General features: G+C 32.1%; 1 protein-coding gene across 2 annotated transcripts in view; it reads right to left on the bottom strand.

Annotated features, from left to right (window-relative positions):
• LOC106120314 (uncharacterized) overlaps window positions 1–18,667 on the bottom strand; it is a 75,726-nt gene that overhangs the window by 26,724 nt on the left and 30,335 nt on the right. The gene's annotated exons all lie outside the window — the stretch shown is intronic.

Genomic DNA, 18,667 nt, shown 5'->3' on the forward strand with positions numbered 1-18,667 from the left:
GCGCGCAACGTGAATATCTCGACGCTACCTTACAATATTAATTTCGATGACTTACGTTGCCTTGTGTACTAATGGCCTGAGAATGTATAGACAACTTAACAAGGAATAAATAAAAAATAACATTAAAGGTTATTACACTTACCGTGGGTTTCTGATTCTATTATCCCGGTTTAAAACATATTTTTATCTCTGTTTTATCAAAGATAATGACAGGGATGACGATATGTTTTATCCGATGATTTTGGTCTCAGAAACCAACGGTAATAGTACTTATATTCTATAACTATTTTATTATTATCGAACTGTCAATCAATGCGTACTGAGTTGGATTCGTTGTATCATTTTGTTCGCATTATTTTTTTTTATTTACCAAATGGCGATGAGAAAAAACAACTTCGTGATTCAAGATCTGTGCGGATAGACTTTTAAATGCCGATTGTTCACCTATTTCATACTTTGATTTTATTTTCTGTCATATCTTATAAAAGAAACATTAACAGATAAGATTATAAAGCGGAGACATTGATATTTTTGTATGTCTGATTCAAAGACAACACATAAAGTATTCGACTAATTTGAAAATAATATTTTACATTACAATGCTATCATATTCCCGAGTTAAACGAGTTCAAATCTTACATCATCATCAGCGCACTATACGTCCCCACCGAGGGGCTCGGAGTCTACCTAAGGGTGATTAGGCCGTAGTCAACCACGCTGGCCAAGTGCGGATTGGTTGACTTCACACATATAAAGATATGTACTAATACATATACACATATAATGATATATACTAATTCAAAGGAATTACATCTCAGATATGTGCAGGTTGCATCACGACGTTTTTCTTCACCGTAAGAACGTTGGATAAATGTACATATATAAATCGGAAATCGAAAAAACACATTGGTACATGGCGGGATTCGAACCCAGGACCTGCAGATTGCAAGTCAAGTGCTTGACCACTGAGCCACCGACGCTCCGTCGTTCAAATCTTACGAATATTATAAATGCGAATGTCTAGATGGATGTTTGTTACAAGGTATCTATAGAATGGCTGAACGGATTTCGCTAAAATTTGGCTTAAGTATATAACATAGCCTGAAAGATCACATCGGCTAATTATGTTTTTTTTTATCCCACGCGGTCGGATTCGCGGTCGACTCCTAGTAAGGAATATTTATTATTGTTAAAGATTAAATTCAGACGTACAAAGCCGGGCCGGACAGCTAGTTACAAAGAATAATATAGCTATGATGATGGTATATGAAGATGAAATACATAAGTATAAGTATTAAGTATCAAAATCAGAAGACAGACGTGAAGTGGAAGCAATTTCGCCTTTCGTCTGATGAGTGTGTGTCTCGGAAGCCTAATTTTGGTCCTCTTTTCCTTCCCACCCTTTTTCTTATAAGGAAAAGATGAGAAGTAGAAGTAGACTTTCCTGATGAGAGGATGCATGGGAAGGGAAAATATTTTCTTTCTGTGCATCCTCTCTTCCGTCGATTAAAAGTAGGCAAACGCATATGCACTTGCGTATGTCTATGTTCAATGCTCGCTTCGCTATTTCAGCTATTTCAGGTGGCCGCTCGCTCGTTTGCCACCTTATGATATAAAAAAAAATCGAGATCTAAAAAGCATATCTGGCAAAATATTTAATGAATCACAATAGCTAACCGTAGCAATTAAAAAAAAACATTTATTTAATCTGTACACTTTATTACGTTTAATAATCCCGCCTGTTGATTTCGAGGTCGAATGCTTAACCACGTCAAAAATATTTTTTCATTTTTAAAAAACCGCGCTAACGTTAAGAGTAGCAAACATACGGTGTTTTAAAAATATTAACTTTATACACAAGTGAGTGAACAGTCGCCACTGCGGAAAAAAGTGCCAATTTTACAAAAATAAAATATACCAGCTATTCGCGACTTCGTACGCGTAGAATTAAAAAAAATAACTATTTTTAGGGTTCCGCACCTTGAAAGGAAAAAAACGGAACCCTTATAGGATCACTTTGTTGTCGGTCCGTCTGTCTCTCAAGATCCTTCTTCTCAAAAACGCGAAACGCGTGAAGGTTTTATATATTATATTATACATAAGTATACAGTCTGTAAGTGAGAGTAAGTAGACATAACAAATTTTACGGAGTCAAAGCACTACCACTGCGTGTTTTTCATCGATAAGAACCGCGTTAGTAAAATAACACTATTTTTTTAATCAATATTATAAGCGTTTTTTGCTTGAAAAAGTTAAACTTAATTTTTTTTTACCATAGCACAATATCTCACCCATTCAAGTTCAAATACAAAGATATTTTAATATCCTTGTCAGTCTAAATCGTATCATAGTCTATGCTCAGCTTTTACATTTTTTTATTCCGAAAGTAATTACGACGGCAGCTCCTATCTCATCGAGCCAGATTGATTGTAGCACTGGCCACATAATTGTCATCCATTAGCTTTATAAAAAAAAGTGTGCAAATGTCTCGGCAGTCAAAACTCAGCTAGGGAAAACTCTGCTCTTTAAGATATTCGATAGATGTTTTTACGACACTTTGACATTGTTTTCGATGTCATTGTATATTCATTACGGTGAAGGAAAAGTGTGCGAATGTGACATTGTTTTGAGTTTGACATTCGGTTTGTTATTCGCGAATTCTTTATCAACTGCGCAGTTAAATAGATCGTGCTTGTCATATAATGACTGACCGTTTAAATCTTATCAAGATTTAAAACTGATTATAAATAGATAAGAAATTATTTTACTTCCTGTATTTGCGGACATTATTTTGTCAAAACAATTTTTTTGTGTTTAAACTACAAGGATTATAAGAAATATTATTTGTTTATAATAAACAGTAAAAAAATAAGGCTTATAATTTTTTTTGTATAATTTTAATTCTTATTTTCTTTTCTTTCATCTTATAGTTGTAGTCGCCAGCAACATTTATTACATGAATGAGGTCGGCTTGCCCGGTATATTACCAAAATCATACAAAAGACAGGCGTGCAGTTGAAGCAATTCTGCGTTTAGTGAACCTTGCAACCTTAAGTCAAACTTAATTTTGACGGCTTACTGCTTAGCTGTCAGTGTCGAAATAATACAAGATCCTATTCGTATGGTATCTGTCATAGCATTTTTTATTTTCATGCCCATTTAGATTTTACATATTCTCCTACAGAACTAACCGCTATATATTGTCTCTGGCTCTCCACCGGCTCTGATATCCACGTCGGCTTGAACTGAAGGCGAAACTTGAAACAATATTAAATCTGTATATCTTTTAAACATAAATGGAATCAATGTCTGTCTAAAGCATTCTTCGTGTAACTGTTTATAAGATACTGGCAACTTAGAAATGTAAGTGACAGTTAATAGTACAAGATGGACAATAAAGGTGAATAAAATGAGTGATATTAATAAAAAAAAATGTGTCCGTTGGACGTTTCTGACATCTTAGTATTTTAATAAAAAGTGGTTTTGGTCACTTACATTTCTATGTTGCCAGTATCTTATAAACACTAACTCAAACAATAACATGTTTTTGTACGTATGTTTCAGTAGTGGAAACTCATAGTATATAAGAATCTTAACAACAACTCAGGTGGAGTTTACTTGAAGTGTTCTGTTTGTAAACACATCCATCATAATTGCAGGTACAATTACGTTCTTTACATTATCTTAATGCTAGTATTGTTTACAAATATTCTCGTTTTCGTGAGACGTTTTAAAAAATATGTTGTTTGTGTTTTTTATCAGTTGATTGAAATATTTATGAAGTCTAAGGTTAAAGCGAGTCAAATGTTACAACCGGACAAATTTTACAATATCATTGTAACCACGGTCATTGTCAGGCAATGGCATGGACAACTGTTTTACATTTTTTTACATATATCTCCGGTACTAAACAGAAAAGAAGTAAATAATTTTTGTGTGGATTAAAACTCGTATATAATATATAATAGCAACAAAGATTTTTCAATATAAAATCAAATTTCGCAACACGAAAAAATTTTTTTTGCAAACGATACAAAAAAGGTTTTATGAGGAGTACATGTTATTTTGTAGACGGTACACCGTCCGTAAAACACTGTTAAATAAGATCAACGGTTATTAAAAACAAACTGGCAACATGAAAAACTCTTTCAAATTAATTGTTTTCACTCGTACGTGTAAAATTCGTTAGCGCATCTCCATTCGTTCCACTGTTCACTGACACCGAAACATGAAGTGCAATTAATTCGCATTGTAACGCGAGAATAAAGTTTGATTTCTTTTTTAATTTATCTAACAGCAGTTTAATGTTTGGAGTGAAAACAAAATAACACCCGCTATAAGCTTGACTTTCTATTGACTTTCCACGACCGAAGCACAAAAAAATTATCTTTGTTTTTACAAAAAAATATAAGGGTCATCTCTCACGTGTTTTTCTACATGTGTTTCAGGAATAAAAACTCATAATTATGCTGTAAAAACAATTACTAATATGGCCAAATGCGGAAGAATCTTTTGTCCCAAAAACATTTATATACAGGGTGTGCAGGACTTTTAAAAAATTGTAGAAAAATCATGAATATGTAAATTTCTTATTATTCGCACGGAATCCTTTAAAACGTCTTATTTAATATGTCTTTGTCATGAAATGTAGCCAGCGATCTTCAGTCCTCTTCCTCAATAGCGACTTAGTGGACACAATATTGCATCTTTTGACAAAGTGACTTAGTTTTTCTTTGCCGATAATCCAAGTTTTATAATATTTAAAAGCATTATAGTTGTTTGGATTAGGAAAAAATCAGATTTAAATTATAAATTTGACAAAAAATCAATATAACATCTAATGTTTACGTAATAAAAACTAAGGTAGTGAAAAGTCACAACTTAATTCTAAGTTCTTTATAAATGTTCCCTTGATTAGTTTAGATTAGTCCTTACAGCTAAATAGTGAAAATTCCAATAAACTAAAGACCCGTTTGACTATATTACAACGATGAAGTTAGCAAAGTTATTTTCAAGGAATTTTAATTATTTGACTTAAGACACAAAGAGAAAATTTCCTTATAAATCTACCCAACAGTAAGAGCCGCGTCAAATTTCATGACCAAGATAAGGAAAGAGTCGTTAGCAAAATACGACATTATTTGGTCATAGCTTTCACTTCAAAGGAGTCCCTTTATTGCCTCTGTCCTTTATCAGATAATTAATTTTGTGTTGTTAACGTATACCGAAGTTATTGACATCAAACATCTTCCTAAAATTACTATGAATTAATACAGCATCTGCCTCACCTTCCCTTTAAAGACTACTTAAGCTCAAGTTACAATTACATGTTGCCGAGATGCCTATATTAAGATGGATGTGTGGTGTGACAGGAAGGGATAAAATTGTGTATATTAGAGGAAGTTTAAAAGTAGGGACAGTGATAAAGAAATTGAGAAGCACAAGATTAGCGTAAGAAGAGAGTGAATTCAGATATAACGGCTGATGGAGTTGAAAGTGTAATACTTATTAGACCGACTCTGCCTAAGAACAAAGGAAAGTAGATGATGATGATCTGCCTGCCCTTCCCCTATGGAAGATTGTTTCAGTATGTACTACTCTTCCATACATCTCTATCAACCGTTGAATTCATACCCTTCATAGGCATATCCTCTTTCACCAATCTAATGATTTATAGTATAACTATACTATTAACATTCATTATAAGTTCTAATTGAGGGGATCGGAGACTACCCTAAATTAGGGGTGACTAGGCCATAGTAAACTGCGCTGGCACTGTATGGGTTGACTTCACACATATCTTTGAATTTCTTCGCAGATGTATAGACTGCATCATGTTTTCCTATATTAACTATTAATATTGTTTGGTGCAAATTTCAATTCGTTTAGTATTGTAGAAAATGTAACTTTTAAAAATTAAAAGAAAAAAATAACTGTTAAGATAACGGTAGAAGTCTAGTGAATTCCTATACAACAAGCTAACGGCAGTTTTTGCTCGTACTTTCTTATAATAAACAGACGTAGCTATGATCCACAATGTTATTTAGATTTAAAACCGATTTACCGGTCATGAGCTCGTAATGCAAACATGTTTAATTCAATATTTAAAAATGCACGAAAAATTGCCGCCTTTATTCTAAGACTATTCATTCTATTTATTCTCTCGTTTAGAAATTTCCGGAACTTATTACCAACAGCGTTGCCGTTTAGCATTCGATATTAAATAGCGGTGTGCTATTATTAATATTCCAATAATTGTAGTTCTGTCATATCTTACTTCTTACTAATATTATAAATGCGAATGTTTGGATGAATGGATGTTTGAAGGTATCTCCAGAGAGGCTGAACAGATCGCGCTGAAACTTGGCATAGATGTAGAACATAGTCTGGAACAACACATAGGCTACTAATTATTTTTTATTAAATTCTGCGCGGACGCAGTCGCGTGCGACAGCTAGTTTTTTTATATTTGTTCGTCTATACGTGATCGAAAAAAATACGATTGAAAAACATTTTCTCCTAGTGGGACCATTAAAACATCAAATGCATACATTTATTATGTTTGCTAGTCGAATAGTGTCGGGCAAAAGCCTGCGGTTTCCGCTTTCTACAGATTTATTGCACGGCTTCATACATACACTTCGATTCACGAATATTTCATTTGACCCTTTTCAAATACGTTCTCGATTTATTGGCTTCTGTGATCTCGATTCTGATGTTATGGTCTATTAAAGTCAACATTCGATTTACCACTGTCGGATATTAATTAAAGTATACTCCGACCTGTATAAGAAGCTAAAGGTTAGCATGGTATGGGCTTAATATGAGGAGGGAAAATATGCCTAGAAACAAATGGGTGTATTGCGTGAAAGTTGACATGATCAAGAAGGGAGTAACGACTGAAATATGACATATATATCGATATGGAAACCGAACTTATAACTTCTTACCAATAGGTAACATGTCTAGTCTACCACTCTCGTAATATAAAATGGTATTTATTTGTTAATAATTATTGCGCTACCGATGATTAGTTTTTGTATAGAATTGTTTTAAATGCCAGCTCTTGAAATTTATTTATTGGAAACTCTTTGTTGTGTAGAGGCAATGTAGTCACAGTAAAAACAATTATAAGTGCTAACTATATTTACTAGTGTATCGTTTCTAGCCATGTCTACAACACGAATTTGTTCCCATTATATATTCAAAGAAATCCACTGTATCTATTTTGAAAGGTGAATGATATAATTTTCCTATTTTAGTAAAGATAAAATCTTAATTAGAGGAATAAAATTTAACTGCTATTCTATATAAACATAAATAATTTATGAGCAGGTAATAAATAACCGTCGGTCTACACTGGTGAAACATCCGTACTAAAATATAACGTTATCATAGTTTTTTTGAATAGAATGAGTGCGATGACAGTCGTTTGTTCGTCAGTGAAAACGCAACTTAAACACATTCAAACAAAAAATGACGGTTTCTTAGAAGTTTTTTTGATTAAGTGTGCAATTAAAACGTCTAATTAAATTATCTTTTAACACAATCGAGTAACGAAATGTTGTTTATTATGATGTAGGCATAAAAGCGTAGCCAAGTACCGTGACTGATGCGCGACCGAACAATGTAAATTGTTCGAGCAACTAACATCAATGTACTTAAATCACTTTATAGACATTTATTTTTAAACTTTAAAATTAACTAAACGTTATTACTCGCGGCTCTTTAGTTTGTAGTTTTCAAATAAAATGAGGAGAATGTCGTTCATCAGTTCATTTGAGGTTTGTTTATTTTTGTTGCTATATTTTTAATCAGTAAAGCGCCCTGTAATTATTCAAATTTTTTGCCGTTTGAATATTTAGCAAGTACTACCTGTCGCCCACGACTCCGTCCGAAATTAAAAAAAAACCTAATTCACAGTCTATGCTTTCTTCTAGACTATGTCTACAAATTTCAAGAATATCCATGCAGCCGTTCTTTAGATAATTTCTAACAAACATCCATCCATCTAAACAATCGCATTAATGACGCTAGTAAGATGTCAAATACGGAACAAAGTTTCAAACAAACCGTCAAATTTGTTTCAAATGTTGTCAAAACTTGTTCTGTAGATCACATTACTTACCCAGAAAATGTTATATAATTATTCGGAACGTTTAACATTACTGTTTGGTAACCACTTAACAACGACCAGCGTTTGAATGAGGTCGATCCAAAACACGTGAGGAGATTTGATTCTCGAGACAATTTAAATGCAATACTGATTTATACAGAAATAAATTATAATGTAAGCAAGTCAAATGGATGAATATTACGGAATTAGAACAAGGATTTCCTGGAAGAAGATAGAACGTTGAAATGAGACCATTTGTGAAACGCCAATAACCTAACAATTCGAACTGTGGTACGAATCTATCTATTCAACTATTGTGAACCATGTTAGCACAAAGCTAGTGCATACTTGGAATAGTTACAAGATACATGAGTAATTTTCTAATCTTACTATATTTAAATTATTAGAAATGATGATTTGTAATAAATCTTGTGCCAATATCACGAAAAGTAGACAATAATTTGAAGACCAAGTAAGGATAGGCAAGTAAAATTCTTTTTTTTTCATTAGGTGGCGAACAAGCGAGCGGCCACCCGAAATCGCTGAAATTAGCGAAGTGACCGTTGCCCATAGACATACGCAATTGCATATGTGTACACCTATCTTTAATCGACGGAGGAGAGAATGCACGAAAATATTTTCTCTTCCTATGCATCCTCTCATCCGGAAAGTCCACTTCCACTTTCCATCCTTTCCTTATAAGAAAAAGGGTGGGAAGAGAAAGAGGACTAAATTAGGCCTCCGGGATGCATACTCATCAGACATAACGCGGAATTGCTTCCACTGGACGCCTGTCTACTGTGTGGTCGTGGTATTTCACCGGGCGAGCCGAGACAATTCGTGCGAACATGTTAAAGCGGGCTCTACCACTGTTAAAATTCAAAGTTAATTCGACAACAATTTGTATAATAATTTCGTTCAAACTGAAAGTCTGGATTTAATTTTCTTCTCATTGATAGTGCCACTTTTGCTTTTACCTCTGGATTTTACACCGAATTTGTCAATATCTTTGATTTTCGTTTTTCGAAACAGATTTAGAATAAAAAACGATGTTTTTTTTCACAGTAAGCGAAATTCATACGTTTTTGTACAGGAGTACGGCAATGACAACTCAAGATAAGTAACTGCTTATATGTGTTTGAAATTCAACGCAAAATAACCAACAGAAGGTAAGGAAATTTTTACTAGTTGTTATTAAAAGAATATCAAAAGGATAAAGTATGAAACTTTCTTTCTTTTGCAAATGAACGTTCAAAATATCATAAGATAAATCAGTCAACGTTGCATTGACTCATTTTGTTGAAGTTTAATTAAAATAAAGTAATTTCTAAAGGTTTACAATGGTATGGTAGATCTGAGAGTAATCCTCCATCTGTTTTTAATCCAACGGGACTTTCAAATTTATTAAAATTATTTTACTCTTGGTAAGAGATGATTCATTCGTTTGTGTTTTTAATTCGCATCTGTTAAACGAGATAGAGAAAATTTAAATCTTAAGATAGTGTGATTTAAAGTAAGTAAATTTTCTTTAGACATTACAATACTAGTTGATGCCCGTGACTGCGTCCGCGTGGGATTAAAAATTAGATAAATATAGATAGATTCTCAGACATACTATGTATAATTTCATAAAAATCGGTCAATTTGTTTCGGAGTATGGTAAGTAACATTATGACACGAGAATTTATATATAAAATATATATTAAACATGATTGTTACCAACAATAGAATAATTAAATAAGAAAAACAAACATTACTTCATATTTCAATGTATTTTTTTACGTATAAATCCATAAATTACGTATGAATAATGATGAGGAAAATATGACAGGGATAAATTATTAGTTTCTTTTTGTTGTCTTTCATGGTTTGCCGGTTTACTTTATGAACCGTATTAGAACTTTACATATGTATAATACAATAATAAAGTAGAAAACAGCTAGAAATATAAGCTAATAAATACACACAGTTTAATGTCGATACTGTTTAGATTGTAATTAATTTTTTTAAATGATTTTTTCCTTTTTTTTGTAAGGAGATTATATTTAAGCGCCATAAGGCATAAAATAATTGGCTTACTTATTCGCGGAATACTTCTTATAAAGAATTGTCAGGAATGTTTTACTTTGAGTAATGGGCAAAAATATTATAATAATTTGTCTAATAAATATTATTTATCTTGTAAGCTTTTAGTTAGTTTTTTTGTTGTGAACAAAACGAACATGACGAAAATTAAGACATTACTTTTAATAAGTTTATATTATATTAACATGTTTCCCGCGACTTTGTTCGTGCGGAATTATAAAAATCTTGTAAGAAGAAAGAGAAAGAAAAGTTTTTATTATAGGTAATACAGATTAAACCAAGAAACAATAACTAACAAAATAAAATTGCACATAATTAAGAAATTAAATTAGACCTAAGTTACCATTTATGGTTAATTTGGATAATCTAGTGATGCCCACACTAGGCAATGCCTGTATCGTGGGCACCGATATTCAGATAGGTATATAATATTCAGTCCACAAAATTACAAAACATAGCAAATAATAATTGTAATAAATATAGCCTATGTTATTTGGAGAGGAGATAATGTAGCTTCCCAACAGTGAAAGATTTTTTGAAATCGTTCAATCGGATAGTAGTTTCGAAGCCTCTTCAATACAAATACACAAACAATCAAGTCTTTTATCTTTATAATATTAATATTGATAGAATAATTTTTAGTCCTTAACTTTAATCCTCTTTCCATTCCCACCATTTTTCTTATAAGGAAAGGATGGGAAGTGGAAGTTGACATTCCGGATGAGAGGATGCATTGAAAGGGAAAATATTTGCTTTCTGTGCATCCTCTCCTCCGTCGATTAAAGGTAGGCAACGCATATGCAATTGCGTATGTCTATGGGCAACGGTCACTACGCTATTTCAGCAATTTCAGGTGGCCGCTCGCTCGTTTGCCACCTTGTGATATAAAAAAAAAATTAGTACAAAATATTTTAAGACATATTAAGGTTTTTAATTAGAATTACGTTTGTCGTATGAAACACAGATTAAAATGTTAAAAGTTAATGATAAAATTAAAATTGTCTTAAAACTTTTAACTTTATACAAACTCGCACATTAAGTAATAAAAATTCATTAAACATGAGTAACTTCAGTGAATGCCGCATTACTGTGAGCTTAAACTTCCTGAAAATAAATTAGCTGCGATACTTTCCTACTAAACTGTCTCAAGTATTTCCTTTCTATTTCTCTATGCATTATTTCCACTTATTTATCATTATTTCCGTCTGTATTTAAAATTACATTTAAGAGTAAATTTAAAATAAGTAATGTTTTTTTTTATTTTATGGACATCTGCAATACCACAGGATTCGCAGATGCGTGGCCTTCAAAATGGTGATACGCTTGCTTCTTGAGACCCTAAGGCTTAACAGTTTGGATATACTGCCGAGGACACATAATTTCTCAACGCGGCTGTCCGTGGCAGAAAGTTTCACTAAAACCGAACGGTTGTGGATTGCCCGCCATCAAGATTGTTTGGATGGCTTCTTTAAAGTCACTTTCATAATATTATCTGTAAATGCTCTACTTTAAGATGGGCCAAGATATGAGTACATCGCTGGATACGGAAAGCTGAAGACCGCATGTGGTAGATATTGAGGAAAGCCGTCTTGCAGTAAATCGGCTGATGATATCGTATTCAACACAAATTACATCAAATCAGCTGAAGGAATCAAATTGTGGCATTGTATATTAAACAGTGCACGTATCTGATTTCTTTGTTTTCAAAACAACACAATACCGTAATATCGTGTTTGAAAAACTGTAGAAAAATTTATCAACAAAAAGTCGCACCTGTATTAAGAACAATTTAATGTTGGCAAACTTCTGTTTGCTTTGGCCCAACCATTGTCGGATTTAGCAGACGACGTCCGAAATACGGTGCTAAAGGCTTTATAGATATTAATTAAGTGTAAATATTTTTGTTTGTTATCTCTTATCATTGCTTTTTTTTTAAATTTTATATCGCTTGCTTGTATACTTTACTATATTCTTGATTTTAGCTCCCAAGTTGATTGATTATGTGATTGTTGATTATGGCACTGACATGTTCAAAAGAACAATAGCCCTTAAAACAAAAAAGAGAAAAAAGAACAATTTGTGAAAAAAATATGCGAAACATTTCTTTGGTTCAAATCTTTTTTTTGACTAACGTGAATGATAGTGGTCAATAACGCGCCTACTTTTAGTTAAGACTAAAGGTCAACCATGACTATGTCAGCGCAGAATTAAAAAGAACTAAAATTCCTACGTATTCATCCAGACTGCACAACTATGTCAAATTTTATCTACATTTATTTAACCGTTATAGACTTATCTTCTAACATCCATCCATCTAAACTTTCGCATTTATATTATTAGTAAGATAAATTGTAGTCTTAGTAAATATATTATATGCACATAAAAATATATAATATAATACTTTACACTAAACGGCTAGCATGATGTTAACGGTAACTAAGAGTACATTGTACAGAACAGAGCAAAAACATAATTTATTGCTATGAACACTATCTGCTTAAGTCCCTCGAGCTAGTATCACATTTTTTGTAGCATTTTCTTTTTGTCGTGGCTGCAGTTTTGTGTTTGTTTTCTGTACCGTTGCGAAAACTAAATAGTTATTTCTGTTTTGTACATATTTCATTCGCATTTTATCGCTACTCTGTGTTTATCAACTCTTTAATAAATTGTTCCCATTTACGTAATTTTTTTATCACTAATTTTCCACTAGGTTTGGTATTTAGTTTGGGTTAATAAGTACTTAAAATAGTATATATTTTAAACAAATGAAGTATAAAATATCGTCGTCGTAAAAATAAAATTGAATTCCAAAAAAATATTCCCAAAGGAAATGCAGTGAAAGATAATTTCGTAAATAACTTTGAAAGACAGAAAACTCTTTCTTGTGACTATTATATCAATACTGTAGATTTATCATTTCAGACTCGGTGACAACAGAGGTCAAAATGATGATAGTATTTTCAATTATTGAAATTTAAGGGAAATTAAAAAATTGTTTAGTTTACGGTTTTATCACAATTCGGCTTTTTCGTCTTACTCACAGTAACGACTGTATTGAGTGATGTATTGATCACTAAGCGTTTTTTAGTGTAGCATAAATATGAAGAAATATAGTAAGAAACACTTATAGCGACAATTTGAAAAAAATTTACAAACAAAACTCGTTGGTCAACATGCGGAACTATAGCGCAGATATTTTGACAATTCATTTTTTACCGGTTCACAAATATGACAATCATTATTTCTTATCATTTTTAAAATGATCGTATAAAAATCCCCGCGGAACTTTAAGTAACGTTACCTTGAAAACAACATTTTCTAATGCGTAGGCTCCAAACCTACGCAGACGAAAGTAAAGGTCTGTGATTACGGTGAAGGTGAACCTCATTATATTCAATACACTTATTAAGACGATATTGACTATAAAAGTTATAAAGGTCACGCACGTGTTCAAAATAATAAGCTTAATTTATTTAATTTGTTTTATATTTATAACATACTACTTTTTGCCTGCGCGGAATAAAGTAAAAAAACGGGATAAAAGTATCCTACGTCCATCCCCTAGTTCTAAGCTACCTCCCACTCAATTTACAGTCAAATCTGCTAAGCCGTTCTTGAGTTGTAATAGGTTACTGACACGACTTTCTTTTATACAAGTACATAGGTTCCTTATTTTGGTAATAAATATTAGCTTAATACATTAATTACAAATATAATTTATAAAAAATCATCATCATCAGCTTGCCTACCCACCGATGGGTTTGAAGTCTACTTTAAGTTAAGACTTACCCCTCGCTCACAGTCACAGTCACCCTTAGATGACTAGGCCATAGTCAACCACGCTGACCCATTGCGGGTTGACTTCACAAAAATATTGTTAAAAACATACATGTATTTATTTAATTCATATGATAGTTTTCCAAAGGTTTCTATCGAAATAAACGTATATGCTAGTATCGATATTCTCTTTGTAACCGCACGAAGGAAGCTATCTCGATTGAACTCGGCCATAAACAAAATATTATTTTCCTTTGTAACAATATATGTCCAGATAAATTTCGCATCCGCGCCACCTTTTGAATCTGGAGCTAACGTAGAAAATTGAATTTGTGATTTTATATAACAGATTGTGTCTGCCGTTGTTCAGATATTGCCTGTCGACTTCAATATAAAGACGGTCACTTTAAATAATTGTACATATAAACGTAGAATTTCACTGCCTGGACACTTTTATGAAAAGACAAGCTGACCGAATTAAAAAAAATAATAAGTACTCTATGTGTTCTTCTAGACTATGTTATATATGTATGCCAAATTTCATTGAGATCCGTTAAACCGTTGTGGAGATACCTTCAAACAAACATCCATAAATCCAAACATTCGAGATGAGAGGATGCATGGAAAGGGAAAATATTTTCTCTCTGTTCATCCTCTCCTCCGTCGATCAAAGGTAGGCAACGCATATGCAATTGCATTTGTCTATGAGCAACGGTCACTTCGCTGTTTCAGCGATTTCAGGTGGCCGCTCGCTCGTTTGCCACCTTATGTTATAAAAAAACAAACTAGAAACTTTCAAACATTTATTTAAAGTAATGTATATTAAATTATAAGATCAATTACGTGTAAAAAAAACTTGATTTAATGAAGTCAAACCGCAGCTCGACAAATTAATGTTTCAATAAGTTAAATTAAAAATCTCAAATTCAGTAAAGTAAATAAAAATTCGCAACATAATTTTCATTCCATTAAAATGGTAAAGCAAAAACATTGTCATAAAATAAAGTATGACAAAGAACATAATTAGATATGCCACAACTGGTTTATTAAGCGATGTCACAAATTTTCCTCGACGTCGACTTTAATGCGCTTTTCATGAAAATTCTACTTACAGTCATGATTGTGGAATTCTTTGTTTTGATCTTCCGAGAAATAATTAAAATCAAAAGTAAAAAATGATTCAAATTAAAAAGCGCAATGTCAAATCATTTCGAGTTATATTTGCGTTTTTAATGTTAGTACCTGGATGACCGAGCTTTGCTCGGCATTTTTTTTAAATTGTGTTTTTTGGAAATAATATTTCAGTATAAAATTAATAATAAAATGATGAAATATGAATAATATTTTTCGATCTTATCGATAGAAAAAGTTAACTTTATATTTAAGTTGATTATCGATAAAACACGAATAAAATGAAATTTTTTAAAAATGATTCCTAGCTAGACCGATTTATCGCCCCCGAAACCGCCTATATACTAAATTTTAAGAAAATCGTTGGAGCCGATTCCGAGATTCCAATTATATATATATATACAAGAATTGCTCATTTAAAGATATAAGATTATACGTATCAGCCGCAACAATTAATTATATTTCCACTGTCAAAACACATGTATAAAAACTTATCTCTCTCTTCCTACTTGAAATAAATATATCTTACTAATATTGTAAATGCGAATGTTTTGATCGATGGATGGAAAGATCGAAGAATGTTTGTTTGAAAGTAACTCAAGAACGGCTGTATGTATCTCGCTGTAATTTGGAACTTTGAGAATCTGTAAGAACACATAGCTTACTAATTAAGTTTTTTTTAATACCGCGAAGACGGAGTTGCGACAGCTATTGTTTTTATAAATGTGTTCAACACACGAAGTAGGGGACAATTAGAACTATTTGTCTGATATCATTTAAATGAACTTTTCTGAATAGGTTTTTTATTGTTAAGTAAAACTCGGAATTGAATTAAAAAAAAAATCCTTTATTGACCAAAAAAACATTTGCACAAAAATTTTGTGGGCTCTGTCTCCTGAACTAGTATAATAAATACTGTGTTTCAGGAGACAGCACCTTCTCTTATCTATTGCCTAAAGTTTATATAGATTCTTAACTTATATGTAATTAAATATAGATTATTATTATTTAGATACAAATATAAATACTAGATATATAGTGTGCGATAGTGTGTGTTTGTGCATGTGCGCTTGTTTGCTTAGGTATGTATTGTTTTGTTTGAATTAAATCATTATTTTAATACCTAAAGAGAAAACTTTTTAATTATTAAAAAAATCGCTTTAACATATGAACCTCTTTGACATAATTAAAGTTAATGGCAGGGTATAAAGCTATTTTAATTTTAAAAAAATCTTTGAATAATAATTACTGTCGAATATACCTCGGAACACTAGTTACTTCCTCCGTATATATAATATTTGTTGTTTAGGACTCAAAAAAAACAAATCTTTACTTAAAGCTTCGTATGTTTGTAAGTCGTTTATTTACGATAAACATGTTTTCATGAAGGTTAACAGGTAAATAAAGCTTAGATAGTCTATAAATAAATAGCTAAACCAAGAAAGTAACATAGTTATAACTTTTCACATTAATTCAGCCGAAATCGTATACATAATAAAAACACATTGAACAAGTTCTATTACAGTGATATACAAAAAGTTTGAACAAATAAACTTTCGATGTATAGAAAACTTGAAAGCTTAATAAGCTCGATGAGTACTTTTCATTCGCATATAATTGAAATTAATACATGCTGTCGCCCGCGACTCCGTCCGCGCGGAATTAAAATAAAAACGTAATTATTAATCTATGTGTTCTTCCAGACTATGTTCTATATGTATGCCAAATTTCATCGAGATCCGTTCAGCCGTTCTGGAGATACCTATAAACATCCATCCATCCAAACATTCGCATTTATTAAATTAGTAGGAAAGTATAAAAATAAAACAGTTGATTAAGCGATTGTTAAATCTGTTAAAAACATTTTAATTGGGGATTAAGTTATTCGTCCGTGACCCAGAATATTAAACAGACGGAAATACAAAACCGATGGTCGAAATTTCTATATAATAACTCTCTTTCTGCCACACTCAGAGTTAATTGGGCGCTAAGGGCTATGCTCCAGAGTATATTTAGTACCAGATATCTACGGAGACTCTGCTTATATGAACGTTACAACTGTTATGGCCGCAATAATTTTATGCCTACTTATAAGTTTAAAATCCTGAATCTACAATTAATGGTCACTTAATATCTCTGAGTGTAACAGCGCGGCGTTTAAAGGTTTAAAAATTATTATAGATATGTAAGCAGTAGTTTTATATACAAATCTTACTAATATTACAATTGCGAATATTTGGATGGATGGATGGATGTTTGTGAGATGATCTTTGGGACGGCTGAACAGATCTTAATGAATTTTGGCAGATCTAGAACATAATATGGAAGAACACATAGGCTACTTAATAAGTTTTCACTATTTCGGCGAAACCAGCTTGATCCTTTGCTGACAATACTATTAAAACACTAATTAGGTCATGAACAATTGTAACTTGTCACAAACTTTATCAATTTAGGTAAGTTACGAAATGCAAACGTGCACCTCAGGGAACATTTATTAGGGCGACAGTTTCGCGAGTCTCCTACCGCGTCCGTATATCATTCGAACAAATCGGTTTGTCAACTACTGGAATAAAAGTTTCGAGATTGAAATAAATTTCTCTGTTGAGTTACCCAGATTTTTCTTAACCTGACTCAAAACAGTACTGAGGCCCGTTTTATTACGTTTTTAGAGTTAGATTTATTTTTCACAAAACACCTATTAATTTAAAGAAATATAAGACATAGGTTAAGTTAAAAAAACACAAAAGAAAAACATATAAACATACTAAAATACCGTGGAGCTTTGGCCTACATGTTGAAGACTAGCTGTCTCCCGCGATTTCATCCGCGCGGAATTAAAAAAAAAACTACTAAGTAGCCTATGAATTCTTCCAGACTATGTGTGCCAAATTTCATCAAAATCCGTTGAGCTGTTCCGGAGATACTTTCAAACAAACATCCATACATCTATGTAAACATTTGCATTTATAATATTAAAAAGATTTAAATGTCATTTAATTCGTATTGCCTTTTTAAAAGCCATTTTAGAAACATAATTTTATCACAGATGACAAAGAATTTTTTTTTTAATTTTTTGTCATCTTTACTTTAATTGTTTCTAATTCAATGTACTATTAATTAATTAATTATTTATACGGCATATCTGAAATTCGAAGACAATAGTTTGTTAATTTCTGATATAGATAATAGACGTAATCCTAAAGAGCCTTTGGTAGCTAATTGTTAGTATGTCAAAGCTCTGCGTCACTTACCGCTAAGAGATTACTGCATTGTGCTGAAGTAACCAACTTAATTTAGCTCTATTTGGGTCGTAAACATTAAATCAAACTTAAATAATCAAATGGTATCTTGGTACATAACAAATCTTGTATATAAAACTCTCATGTCATAATGTTTGTTAATATATTCCTCCGAAAGTCGAATAGATTTTTATGAAATTTTATGTGCATATTCAGTAAGTCTGACAATCGGCTTATATCTATTTTTTAATCCCGCGCAAATGGAGTCAGCTCGTAAATATATTATAGAAAATAGAGATGGATGAAAAAGAGGATA

The sequence above is a fragment of the Papilio xuthus genome, unplaced genomic scaffold, assembly GCF_000836235.2.
Source record: "Papilio xuthus unplaced genomic scaffold, Pxut_1.1 DF826961.1, whole genome shotgun sequence".
Classification (NCBI taxonomy): domain Eukaryota; kingdom Metazoa; phylum Arthropoda; class Insecta; order Lepidoptera; family Papilionidae; genus Papilio; species Papilio xuthus.